Raw genomic sequence first — 14,582 nt, forward strand, 5'->3', positions numbered from 1 at the left:
CCACTTTGAGCCTCGTCTAACGATAGACCCTTCATTTTTCAACCCATATCTACCTAACCTTGGGATGGATGGTGTGCAACTTATGCAATTTTCAATTTCATGAAAATCTTGAGTGACTTCAAAAGATTAAAATAGCAAAATAATAAGCAATAAAAAATAAATAATAGTGTACAAAAGGGCAAGTGTTCCAATGTCTTTGACATGAACATGTCTTTGATATGAACACGTCTCAAATTGCGTCTCTTATCGAGTGATCGGTACCGTGCTTGAGAAACATGAATTCCAAGTGAGTGATAGACCACATGATCGGGATTGCCCACACTTATAAAAATAAAGAAAAAATAGAGATAATAAAAGAGTCAAAAGCCTCAAGCATAAAAATAAAAGATTCAAAAGAAAGGTTACACACCTTGGGGGCTTATCGAAGGTCTTGAGCCTTTATCCCCTTCTTCTATAACCTTTAGCCTAACCATGTTACAACCCTTAAAACACACACTTGTGCGAGGTTTGGCCAGAGCTACGTTCTGCCTAATATGAACATGTCTTTGATATGAACACGTCCGTGCTTGAGAAACATGAATTCCATGTGAGTGATAGACCGCATGATCGGGATTGCCCACACTTATAAAAATAAAATAGAAAATAGAGATAATAAAAGAGTCAAAAGCCTTAAGCATAAAAATATAAAGATTCAAAAGAAAGGTTGCACACCTTGGGGGCTTATCGAAGGTCTTGAGCCTTTATCCCCTTCTTCTATAACCTTTAGCCTAACCATGTTACAACCCTTAAAACACACACTTGTGCGAGGTTCGGCCAGAGCTACGTTCTGCCTAATTCCTAACGGATACGTAGACAACCTCACATCGAGGTGCGATCGTAATAAAAATGCATTCATATTTACACTCATAATTGATCATATCTAAAGATCTCCTATGTTCATCCCTATCTACTTAGAGCTAGACTTGGGGGCTTGATCCTTATATCATTAGCTTACCTAGCCTAAAGGGTCACCATCATTTGACTCTTCTAAAAATAATATCTTTCCACATACTTAACTCTTGAGACCTAACTTTAGTGTCACTTTCACACACATCACAGATACATGACCAAATAAACTTCCCTTAGGAACCCTTTGTCATGAAATCTTAACATAACGATGAAGCATGCCTTTTCATATCAGCATCAATCATCATTGCATCACGAAGTATGAAGTACTTAGCCTTCGTGTCTAAGCTACCAACATAATTTCATTATTGAGTCAACTAAGATAGCCTAGGATGAATTAATCCTTGCACCTTGAAAGATAGTATCAACAACATTTGACTAAGCTCATTCAACATGCACCTTCAAAAACTTCGCTTCTTTCTTTTTTCACGTCTTTCCTTTTCGGGAGAAAGTTGGTACCCTCCACAAAAATGTTGGAGAATTTTTGCTTTTTTGCATTTTCAAGTCGCACGATCACAATTCAATGCAAACACGGGTCATGAGTCACACGTTTCAATTCACCTTGGGTCAACCTCAAGTCAGTTAGCCACATTGAGTCAACCACAAGTTAGTCAATTCACCTTGGGTCAACCTCAAGTCAGTTAGTCGCATTGAGTTAACCTCAAGTCAGCTCAAGCCTTAGGTTAACCCAAAGAAAAGCACCAACAAATTCTTTTGGCAATCTTTTTATTTTTACAGGATACCACCATTCAGCAAAGCTCCTGTTCGCAGCCAACCAAACAATCGCAACAAACATTTAAGTATCAAATAGCTCTATTGTTTACAGACGCGTGGACATATTATCAAAGATCTTTTGTTTAGAGACGCGTGGACATATCAAAAGCTCTTTGTTCAGAGACGCGTGGACATATCATTCAAAACTCTTTGTTCAGAGACGCGTGGACATATCATTCATGCTCTTTTGTTAGAGACGTGTGGACATATCATTCAAAGCTCTATTGTTCAGAGACGCCTGGACATTTCTTTCAAGCTCTTTTGTTCAGAGACGCGTGGACAATCCTTTCAAGCTCTTTTGTTCAGACACGCGTGGGCATATCATCAAAGCTCTTTTGTTTAGAGACGCATGGACATATCATCAAAAAGCTCTTTTGTTCAGAGAAGCGTATACATAAATTTCAAGCTCTCTTGCTCAGAGACGTGTGGGCATCCTATTAAAGCTCTTTTGTTCAGAGACGAGTGGACAATCCTCAAAAATAAGCTCCAATGTTCAGAGACGCGTGGACATATCATCAAAGATCTTTTATCATAAAAGCTCTTTTGCTCAGAGAAGCGTGAACATATCCAAAAAAGCTCTATTGTTCAGAGACGAGTGACATCAAAACAATAAGATGGTGTTCCCTAGCTTGTGGAAAGTTGTCCAAACAGTAAACACAACAAATAGGTTACTACATAGACGTGTGTTTGACGGTGCAAGATACGCGTTTCTTTAACTCTCTTATCTTTTTAAACTAACGCTAGTTATTCAGGTATCAGCATTACAAGAATAATTTAGGATCAAAGAACGTTCTGAATCATTCTCCGCCCCTATCGCTACTTTGACTTTTGTTTTCGAAACTGGTGTTTCTCCAAACTCGGTCAAAGTGGGGGCTTCTATAGACACCCAAATGTGTCTCCCAAAACCAAACCCAGTGATGAGGATGTCAAAGTGGGGGCTTCTGTAGACACCCAAATGCGTTTCTTCATGTCATTTGATTATCAAACAAAGCGAAAGTGTGAAAAGTCTAGTGATGAGGATGTTTTTTATTAAAATATCTCTTCTTTCTATTTTTGAAAATATTTCTTTTCTTACCTTATTTATGAAAAACGTGCATTTTAGTTTAGTTTGGTCCATGATAAGGTTTCCAATCATATTTTAGTTGGATGGGGCTAGAAAAGAACTTTCCAACGATATATTATAAGCCCAATTCCGATAATAATGAGGAAGTTATGGCCAAAATACTAAATTGGGCCCGATTTGGTTTTTATATACGGCCCAATGATCTAGAGAAGGGCCTATTATTAATTGTCATTCCTACATCTATTAGGATAGATTATAGTCTACTAGAATATTCTAGAAGGTTCTTTTAAATCCTAATGGAGTTTGGATTGATAATTATGTTTCAAGAGTTTGAAATTGAATAAAACTACTCCTTTTTAGAATCCTTGTTTTGTACCAAGTAGAATATATTCAGATTTTATTTTTGGTCCTCATAATATTTATCCAAATATTATATTGTTGGATAGATCTTGAAATTATCTTTCCAATGATATATTATAATATTAAATTCGAGTTATAACAAAAAAGATATGAATGATATATGAAACTCTATCCAAAAGTGACACCCTTCCACTATTTCAGCCATATCTTTTTATCTACAAAATATTTTAATCTGAAATTGGGTTGGTAAGTAGACTTCAAGAGCTTTCCAACGACATATTATATGCCACATTTGAACTTCTGGATCAAAAGATATGATAAAAAAAAATCCGCAAAAACTGTTTTCCAGTGCCCGGCGCCAATCCTAGCGTCCGGCGCCAGAGTCTAGCGTCTAGTGCCACTCCTGGCGTCTGGCGCTAGACTCCAGCGTTTGGCGCCACACGCGTGTTTGACGCTGCGATTGTGTTTTATTCTTTTCGAAACTCTGATTCGTTTTTTATCACATCCGACTTATTTTCTCTATAAATAGGCTCCTAAAACCTCCATTTTCAATCATCTACAACTATCTATTCTCTCTCATCAACTCTCATCAAGAATTTCTTGATTCGTGAAAGGTTTTAATTTCTAAGGGTTTGATCCCAAATCTAGTTGAAACTTTCTTAATTCTCTATTTTAATTATTTAATTTAATTGTTTAATTTAATATTTTCCTTGATGTTACTAACGTGTGTATTTTGTTATTAGAAAGGTACGAGGCATCCAAATAAGTGCTTTAATTGTTTAATTCATAATATGATATAGAAATCATGTTAGGATGTTTTATTGCTTCTTAGTATCGTATTTATGGCTAAAGCTTTGATTTTTATATGTTTAGTAAGATGCTAGGGTTTGTTATTAATCTTGTTAGTATCATGCCTAGGATCTTGCTATTGATATTATGCTTTATTGTTAACATTATTATTTTAATTATGATGATTATGATTATAATTATTATTATGAATATAATTATTATTATGATATTATTATGTTGCTTGGTTATATTTATTGTTATTGTTTGATCACACCTTTTATGCATGTTTAAAGAGAATTAGTACTTGTAATCACGCTTAATAATTTTGTTTAGGGTTAATTGATTATAATTCAAGTGATCGCTAATAATAGATTTATTTGTGCATTAATATTCAACCAATATAGATAAACAAGTTTAGGGTAAACCTATTGATTGAATGTTAGTCAAAAAGCGCACATGAATACGATCAGAATAAAGTAGAGGACTATTATTAGGGCAGGTTCAATCTCTTTTAGGTTGAATTTGTACCTTCATCCCCGAACTACCAGTCATGGTTCCAGACCTATTGGAATTGACAATTTCCTGGATTGCTAAGGGGTGTAACCTTCACCCTGTGAACGGTTTACAAGTTCCTAAAACTTGTTGGCGACTTTTTTGCTCTATCTTCTTTCCCTTTGGACGCCACCGTACTTTAGTGTATGATCACGGTGGGGTTCAAGTTTGGGGTTGTAGGCGTCGTTTGAAGTGCGCCTACGTTAAAAGCATGTTGTGAATATGCTTGGCACTCATAGGAAGTGGGAATTGACATATTACGATTAGGGACAAGGAAAGTAGGGAGCCGCCAACAAGTTTTTAAGGAACTTGTAAACCGTTCACGGATCATTTAAGGCAACCACGATAAAGGGACAACGATAGGCAACAACGATTGATCCGTGAAGGTTACACCCCATTCATAAATCCATGAGATTACTGATAGGCTTATCGCGTACCTAACAAAAATAACCTAACTATTCCTTCTAACTGTGTAGTAGGGCAAGTAAGGATCGAATCCCAAGAGACTATGGTTCATTCAATTAATCAGACTCAATTAATCACTAAGCACGTGACCAATCAATAATGGATGATAATAATCAACTAATTTATTAAATAACACAATTAACTAGAGGAAATATTAATCAATAAACTAAAGCATCCAAGATCAAGCATCACCACGATTATGATTGATAAACTAATAAATCTACCCCAATATATAAATCAATTGACAAGAAGAAAAGCAATCCCTAATAATAATACCAAAGGTCTCTTCCGAGTTATCAATGGCTTTCCCAAATTAACTATCAAGCCTACTTCCGTGGAATCAAGCGAATAAGGGACATTAAACACCATGCCTAGATTCCTAATTATTCAATCATCTACTTCCGTGATGATCTTCAAACCCTTAATTGAAATAACCTAATCCCGTTAATACCCAACTTCCGTTGCAATAAGAACAAAGGGATGATAACAATACTAATTATCCCTAATCTAGTATTGGCATAAACACAATCAATTAAGCATGTCAATTGGGATTATTATTGGGGAATTTAAAGATCTACTTTATACATCAATCATAATCGGGCTTAGCAAGATCCCGGATTAAGGAAACTACTCACAAATCATAATTAAATCAAAAACAAGATCTAATAGAGAACACATAATTAAAGAACTATAAAATAAATAAAAGAGATGGAAAGTAAGAAATACCAAATACTTCAATTGATGATCTTGAATTCTTGAGGAACAATTAATAAAACTAGGATTAAAGATTGAAATTGCTTAAGAAAATAAAACTAGGGTTCTTGAGAGTTTTTCTAGGGCTTAAGGAGAAAACTAATGAAAAACTAACTGTCTAAAAGTTAATTACAAAAGGGTATTTATACCCCCAAAAGATAATATTTCGGAAAAATAAGAAAATACGCGTTCTTGAGCTTTGCCCGGTCTGACCGGGCGGACCTCGCCCGATCGGGCGGAGGAAGGCTGCGTAAAATACGACAGTTTTCCTTCTTTGCCCGGTCTGACCGGGCGAACCTCGCCCGGTCGGGCGCGCGTAACACGTTTCCAAAATTGCATCTCATAACTTGATTTCTTCATCGCCCGGTCTGACCGGGCGAAGCCTGCCCGATCGGGCGCGCGTTGCACCGTTCAGAATTGGGCTTCTTCCTGTGAACTCCTCATTGCCCGGTCTGCCCGGGCAAGCCATGCCCGGTCGGGCATTCCACATAAATTGCAGTTCTTGGCTATCAACTCTTCCGAATCTACTAAAAACACGTCCAATTGCCTAGAAACGCTTCATATTCCTGAAAAGCTTACTAAAACAATCGAATACACTAAAGAAGAGATTGTTAGCAAGAAATAGCTCCGTAGAGCTCAAAACCATGTAAAATCATGCAATCAAACCGGGGAAAACCATTGTATAAAACACGTATATCAAATTCCCCCAAGCTAAACCTTTGCTTGTCCCTAAGCAAAGCAATGAATAAATAAATCAATACTTCACCCCAAAAGTAACTCAAATCAATAAATACGATTAAAGGTAAACTCGACAGTTATGCATCAAAGTCAACCAATCAAATCCATCTAACTACTCATCCTGTCTAACAATGGTCAAATAGAGCAAACCACAAGAGCATATAGAATTCAAGACTAGTGTTCACACACTCAACTCTCATTTATGTGGCGAGTAAAAGATATACTCGGTCGCTCTCCATCCAACTCCTTTAAATGTGAACAATGCCCTCCCAAGCTCACGCACTCGTGTGTTTTAAGAAAACAAGCACTCAACCTAGCAGTCGACTCGAAATATATCAAATCATTCTTTGCATTGGAAAACAACTAATTTCACATTCACACAACTCTATGCACAAAGGTCAGAAGGTCTTCAAAGCTTGTAATGTAAGGCTAGGGTAAAAGGTGGGAAATATTTGGGAAAATGTAAGAGTAAAGCTATGCTTAAGGGAGCCAAAATCCTAATAAATAAAACCAAGGTCAAAACAAATTAATGACCAAATCATCTCCAACACAACTCAGCTCTACCAAAAAATTCACCAAACATCCCAATTATATTAAAAATTTCCAACACTTAAAATTTCACTCATATATACAAAATATAAAATTATAGAACTTGAGTAAACAAACAAACTTTGAACTCTCTTTTTTTTTCTTGAGCAGCCTTCAATTAGAACACTTGAACATTGAAACAATTTTTTTTCCTTTGCTCTTTCTTTTTCTTTTCTCTCACATTGGAATTTTTTTTTTTTTTTCTTTGCACAATAAATTTTCAATTTTTTTTCTTTTTTTCAATCCACAACAATAAGAACAAATAAGAAACTTCTCAAATCCACCCAAAATTGTGCAAATTACATGCACACTACAACTCCCTCGCCTCACTCACTATTAGCTCCCCAAGCTAAGCTTGGGACTAGTAACCAATGGGGCTTAAATAGGCTTGTAATGTGGCAAAATAAACAATAAAAGGGCACAAGCAACAACATGGGTAGCAAGAAGGGAACAAATGTATCTAATATCGTCTGAAGGCCACCTAGAGGAACAAATGCCTTCGTCCTCCTCAATGTGCATATTAATGAGTCATGCAAACATTACTCAAAGTTATAAACCAATACTCAACTTCATTGACATACCAGGAACTAACACACATTCCTAACCAAATCAACTAGTCAAGCACTATATTCACAAGTAGTTGGGCAAAATTGACTCATGGTAAGACATCCAAGCAATCAAACATCAAATCATGGCTAACCTATCCACAATACTCGTCATCATATACCAAGAATTAAAACAATTTTCATGAATGGGGCACAGGGAAGCATGATTTATTATTCATTGGATCGTATTTTTGTATTTTTTTTTTTTTTTAAGAAGAAAACAACTAAAATAACTACACTAAAATAAAACAAGAAAGATAAGAGAGATAAGGAGAGAGAATACCAACATGTACGAAGTAACTCCCCAAGCTAAACGCGGCAATGGCCTCATTGCAGCTTAAGGAGAGCATAGCAATCTCGACGGCTCCTCAAAAGGAAGCGGAGGGGCCATCATCATCACCACCAACATCATCATCATCAACATCATCATCATCAACATCATCATCATCAACACCATCATCCTCGACACCAGCTGTGCCACTGCCACCTGCCATATCTCCCGCACCGGGAAAGTGATACCAAGAAGGATGGGGACCATCCCTCGGGATATACCCTTGCCTGCAGAAGTAGTCATAAACAGGATACATAGACAAGCGAAAAATCCTGCTGGCCTGCGTTAAGCTCCCGAAGGTTAGTCTCTATGGTCTGGACTCGGGTAGAAAGGTCCAGCTGACCTACCCTAAGCTCCCTAATACCGGCCATAATGGCCTCGTGATCGCTAGGAGGAGGCGGAGCAAGGGAGGAGGTAGAGGGTCCAGCAGACTCTCTCCTAAAATAGGTCCTAGTGGGGGCAGCTGGTACAGGGGTAGACGAATCACTAGGGAACTGGAGAAGGTAGGAGGGCTGGTGAGGCATAATCTTAGTTAGGTCAGGGGAAGGTAAAGGCACAGAAAGCCTGTTGGTTCTCCCTATGATCCAACTAAATCTATTAAAATCTATGGATAACCAACCCGCAGTAGTGAGATAATGCTGATCTAAGGTAATGGGGCCAGGCACTGGGCATCGGCTGGCTTCATCAAAGCCTTCCCGAAGTGCTAGGTGAGTGACAAGGCCTCCTAGGACGATAGGAATGTTAGAGCGTTCACCATTCGATTTAATTGTCGTATAAGTGGTGCCTTGCTTTTTAAGGTGAAGGGCAAACAAGTGTGCAATATTCATTTTAAAGTCTCCATCCTCATCCCCACGCCTTAAATAGCTACCTAAGATCGAAATCTCGTCCGACCTAACATTATTAGGTTCGATTCTACCAAAAATAGTCCACCCAGTGAATCTAGTCCACAGCCTAAGGACTGGTTGGTGGATTTTGTGTGAAAGGGCGTGCTGGAAAGATTCAATGTTTTCACCAGTCATAGCAAACCAAAGTTCCCCAGAAATGAAGCTACTAGGTTGCACAGTTAAGCCGGTACAAGGAAGTCCAAACTTCCTAGCAAAGCCTTCTAAGGACATTCTATGAGACCTATTCAGCAACCTATACACAACATACTTCACCAAACCATTCCTACCCTTTTCAATATCAAATGAGCTCAAAAATTCAAGAGTTAAATCTTCATAAGTTCTATAGTTCATATTGAATAGTTGAGACATTCCTAATTTTGCAAACAAATTCTTACATTCCGAATCTATTCCTAGCTTAGAAAGCAATGAACGGTCAAAGAATCGGGTAGGGATTACCTTTCGGCGCGAGAGCTCGATGAACCGCTGCTTTTGGTTTGGGAATTCCGGAACGAAAACCACGTGTGGGTACCCGGTTACACTTTCCAAGTCCAATTGTGGTTGTTGTTGGGGTGTGCTTCTCGTTCTTTTCCTTTGAGACATCTTCAAAAGCTCGAAATTATGTGAGTGGTGAGATAGCCTGGGGTTTTCTTGAGGTTGAACAAAGAGGAGGGACGGAGTTGCAGAAATATTTTGCAAAAAAAAAAAAAAAAAAAAAAAAAAAAAAAAAAAAAAATTGGGTTTGTATGGTGAATTTGAGGGATTTGATTGTTGAATCTTGATGAAATTGGATGGGAGATGAAGTTAGGTTTTAGAATTGGGGATTTTTAGAGAGAGAAAGAGTAGAGGGTATGAGAGTTTGAGGAATGGGAATGAGAGAAGATGCTGAAAATCCTAATATAAACCCGCAGGATTCCATCGCGCCCGATCGGGCGCTCTTTGCCCGGTCTGACCGGGCGAAGAAGACTGGACTTCAATTCCTTTTTTTTTTTTTTTTTTTTTTTTTTTTTTTTTTTTTTTTTTTTTCAGATTCTGCTACTCGCGCCCGATCGGGCGGGCTTTGCCCGGTCTGATCGGGCGGAGAGAAGCTTAGCTTCATACTCTTCTTTTTGGCTCTCTGTTTCTCGCGCCCGATCGGGCGGAATTTGCCCGGTCTGACCGGGCGAAGAGCAAAAACGCGATAACTCGATCTTTGACTGCTCTCTTGACATCCCACTTCGTGCTTAGCTTGATACTCTCTGTAAAACAGCATAACACAGACATAAACTGAAAGATAAAGTATAAAATATTAAGGAAAATAGAAAAAAGAATCGGGTTGCCTCCCGCAAGCGCTTGTTTAGAAGGTCATTAGCTTGACCGTATTCATCCTCATTGAGTTTGTGGCGGGGAAGAGAATGTGATATCTGACTTCTCTTCAATAGGATCTCCCGCTCGATAGTGCTTCACCCTTTGTCCGTTGACTTTGAAGGTGCCCCCGGTGTTGTTCCATAATTCAATGGTGCCATAAGGATATGCTTTGTAGACCGTGAAAGGGCCCGACCATCTTGACCTGAGTTTCCCTGGAAATAGTTTCAACCTTGAATTGAATAGAAGGACTTGATCTCCTTCTTTGAATTCTCTTCTTATGAGGCCCTTGTCGTGCCACCTTTTTGTTTTCTCCTTATAAAGCTTTGAACTCTCATAGGCTTCGAGGCGGAGCTCATCTAGCTCATTCAACTGCAATAGCCTCTTCTCTCCCGCGGCCTTAGCGTCAAAGTTCAGGCTTTTGATGGCCCAAAATGCTCGATGTTCTAGCTCGACGGGTAAGTGACAAGCTTTTCCGTATACAAGTCTGTACGGGGTTGTACCTATTGGAGTTTTGTAAGCTGTTCGGTAAGCCCAAAGTGCATCATCAATTTTGTCAGCCCAATCCTTTCTCGTTCTTGCAACTGTTTTCTCTAGGATGGACTTTATCTCTCGATTTGATACCTCTACTTGGCCACTGGTTTGGGGGTGATAGCCAATTCCAAGTTTGTGCTGCACTCCATATTTCTTCAACATTGCTTCGAATCGGCTCTCCATGAAGTGTGTTCCCCTGTCACTAATCAACACACGTGGGATACCAAATCTATTGAAAATGTTTTTCTTGAAGAATTTACTTACCACACGGGCATCATTGCTTGGTGTAGCAATGGCCTCAACCCATTTTGACACGTAGTCAACGGCTACCAAAATGTATCGATTCCCCTTAGAGGAAGAGAAAGGGCCCATGAAATCTATCCCCCACACATCAAACAACTCGACCTCGAGTATGTTGTTGAGTGGCATTTCGTTCCTCTTGGAAATATTTCCCGTTCGTTGACAACGGTCACAGGCCTTGACATAGGAGTACACATCCTTAAACATAGTGGGCCAGTAAAATCCGCATTGTAGGATCTTTGCAGTTGTTTTCGAGGGGCCTGCATGTCCACCACAAGGTAAGTCATGGCAATGAGAAATTATATTGCTTACCTCACTTTCGGGAATGCACCGTCTGATCACTGCATCGGCACATAGTTTGTACAAGAAAGGGTCTTCCCAAAAGTGTCGGTGTGCCTCATAAAGGAATTTCTTCCTTTGTTGATAAGAGTAACCGTGAGGCATTGTACCTGTAGAAAGATAGTTAGCTAAATCAGCATACCAAGGAGATTCAACCTGTAAAAGAGCTAACAAACGCTCAACGGGAAAAGAGTCATCAAATGGGAGGTTATCCTCATCCTCCTCATCAAGGAGGAGGCGAGAGAGATGGTCTGCGACGACATTCTCTGTCCCCTTCGTATCTCTGATCTCTATATCATAATCCTGCAATTGGAGGATCCATCTAATCAACCGCGGCTTGGCATTGCTCTTGCTCATCAGATATTTCAATGCCGCATGATCTGTATGGATAATCACTTTCGACCCAACTAAATAAGAATGAAACTTATCTATTGCATATATGACAGCTAGCATCTCTTTTTCAGTAGTTGCATAATTCATTTGAGCAGGGCTAAGAGTTTTACTAGAGTAATATATAGCATGCAATTTCTTATCCTTTCGTTGCCCCAGGACGGCCCCTATCGCATAATCACTAGCATCGCACATGATTTCAAAGGGTAGGGCCCAATCCGGGGGTTGTATAACAGGAGCAGAGGTTAAGGCTTCCTTCAACCTGTTAAAAGCTTCAAGACAAGCATCATTAAAATCAAATTGGGCGTCCTTAGCTAACAGTTCAGTTAAGGGTCTAGCAATTTTTGAAAAATCCTTGATAAACCTGCGATAAAAACCTGCATGGCCAAGGAAACTTCGTACTCCTTTCACAGAATTTGGAGGGGAAGTTTCTGTATTACCTCTACTTTGGCTTTGTCCACCTCAATCCCTTTGTTTGAAACTACATGGCCTAAAACGATTCCCTGTTGTACCATAAAATGGCACTTCTCCCAGTTCAATATCAGATTGACATCCTGGCATCTATGGAGCACCTTTGTTAGATTTTCAAGACAAATATCGAAAGATGAACCATAAACAGAAAAATCATCCATAAAAACTTCCATAGAATTTTCTATGAGACCTGAGAAAATAGCCATCATACACCGTTGGAACGTGGCTGGGGCATTACACAGTCCAAATGGCATTCTGCGATATGCGAAGGTGCCATATGGACATGTGAATGTAGTCTTTTCCTGATCACAAGGGCGGATGGGGATTTGAAAAAAACCGGAATATCCATCCAAGTAACAGAAAAAGGAATGGTTAGCCAATCGTTCGAGCATTTGATCAATGAAAGGCAAGGGGAAATGATCTTTACGGGTGGCTTTATTTAATTTTCTGTAATCAATGCACATCCGCCACCCTGTAACAGTTCTTGTGGCAACAGGCTCGCCTTTGTCATTCTTGACAACTGTCATACCTCCTTTCTTTGGTACTACTTGTACAGGACTAACCCACTTACTATCTGAGATAGGGTAGATTATTCCTGCAGCAAGCAATTTGAGAACCTCTTTCTTGACTACCTCCATCATAGTTGGGTTTAGTCTTCTTTGAGGTTCTCTAGAGGAGGCATGATCGTCCTCAAGAATGATCTTATGCATACAAAAAGAGGGATTAATACCCTTGATATCATCAATGGTATACCCAATAACATTTCTATATTTTCTTAAAACAGCGAGAAGTTTCTCTAATTCAATGTTATTAAGCTCAGCATTAACAATAACAGGGTATGTATTTTTGGGACCAAGATATGCATATTTAAGATTAGATGGAAGGGGTTTCAACTCTACCTCGGGAGGCGTTGAACTCTCCCCAACACTCGATGTACTAAGGACTTCCTTGACTGGAGCGATGATTGGATTAGCTTTTGCGTCTTCTAGTAGCCTCGTGTACTCCCTTACTTCCCAATCTTCATCATGGATACTTCCTATCAACACCGTTTCAAGAGCATCTTCCTTTTTGATCAGGGGAAGTTGTTCTTGTTGTAGATCATCGAGGACATCCACTTGACAAATAGTCTCACCCATAGACGGATTTCCCATAGCATTCAGTAATGAATACTCCATTTTCTCATCCCCTACTTCAAATGTTATTTTCCCATTCTTCATGTCAATAATTGCACCTGCAGTAGCTAAGAATGGTCTACCAAGAATAATAGGGACATGGGCATCTTCTTCCATTTCCATAACAACAAAATCACATGGAATAAAGAATTTACCAACTCGCAATGGAACATCTTCAAGTATACCGAGGGGAAATTTAACTGACCTGTCTGCAAGTTGCAGAGATATCCTTGTAGGCTTTAGCTCACCCATTTGAAGCTTTTCGCAGATGGAGAGCGGCATAAGGCTTACACTTGCACCAAGATCGCATAGCGCTCTATTGATCTCTATATCTCCCAGCTTCACTGGGATTGAATAGCTGCCTGGATCACCTAGTTTCTTAGGAAGAGTGTTTTGCAGAATGGCACTACATTCTGCAGTTAGAGAAACAGTAGCATTCTCTGCAAGCTTTTTCTTGTTAGATAGCATGTCTTTCAAAAACTTTGCATAAGAAGGCATTTCAGAAATTGCATCCAAGAACGGTATATTAATGTGAAGTTTCTTAAGGATGTCTAGAAATTTACCGTACTTTTTCTCTAACTTAGCCTGGGCTAACCTCTGTGGAAAAGGGACGCTTGGAATGTATTCCCGTGGCTTTTCTTGAACATCATTCCTTGGAATTGGGCTGTCTGGATCTCGCGCCCGGTCGGGCAGTGATTGCCCGGTCTGACCGGGCGAAGAAGAGCTGCTTATGTTCTTTTGTTTGTCTGGAATTTCTTCGTGCGCCCGATCGGGCGGACTTTGCCCGGTCTGACCGGGCGAAGAAGAAATTCGCACATTCCCCTGTTTTTTCGTCGACTGCTTCTCGCGCCCGATCGGGCGGACCTTGCCCGGTCTGACCGGGCGAAGAAGAATTTTGCAAAATCCCCTGTTTTTCGTCGACTGCTTCAATATCTATCGTTGATGGTTCCCTTACGGGAAGGCCTTCCAACTGTTTTCCACTCCTTAAAATTACAGCATTCATGTGCCCCTTTTGTGGTTGCTCTGTTTGGCCAGGAAACGTACCCGGTGTTTTTGAAGATTGGCCGACTTGATGAGCAAGTTGGCTTATTTGATTTTCCATGAGCTTATTCTGGGCTTGTAACTGTTGGATGGAATTATTTGTGGTGTTGATGAAGTTCTCCATCATTAGTTCGAGATTGGATTTTT

This window comes from Chenopodium quinoa, unplaced genomic scaffold (assembly GCF_001683475.1).
Source record: "Chenopodium quinoa cultivar QQ74 unplaced genomic scaffold, ASM168347v1, whole genome shotgun sequence".
NCBI lineage: Eukaryota > Viridiplantae > Streptophyta > Magnoliopsida > Caryophyllales > Amaranthaceae > Chenopodium > Chenopodium quinoa.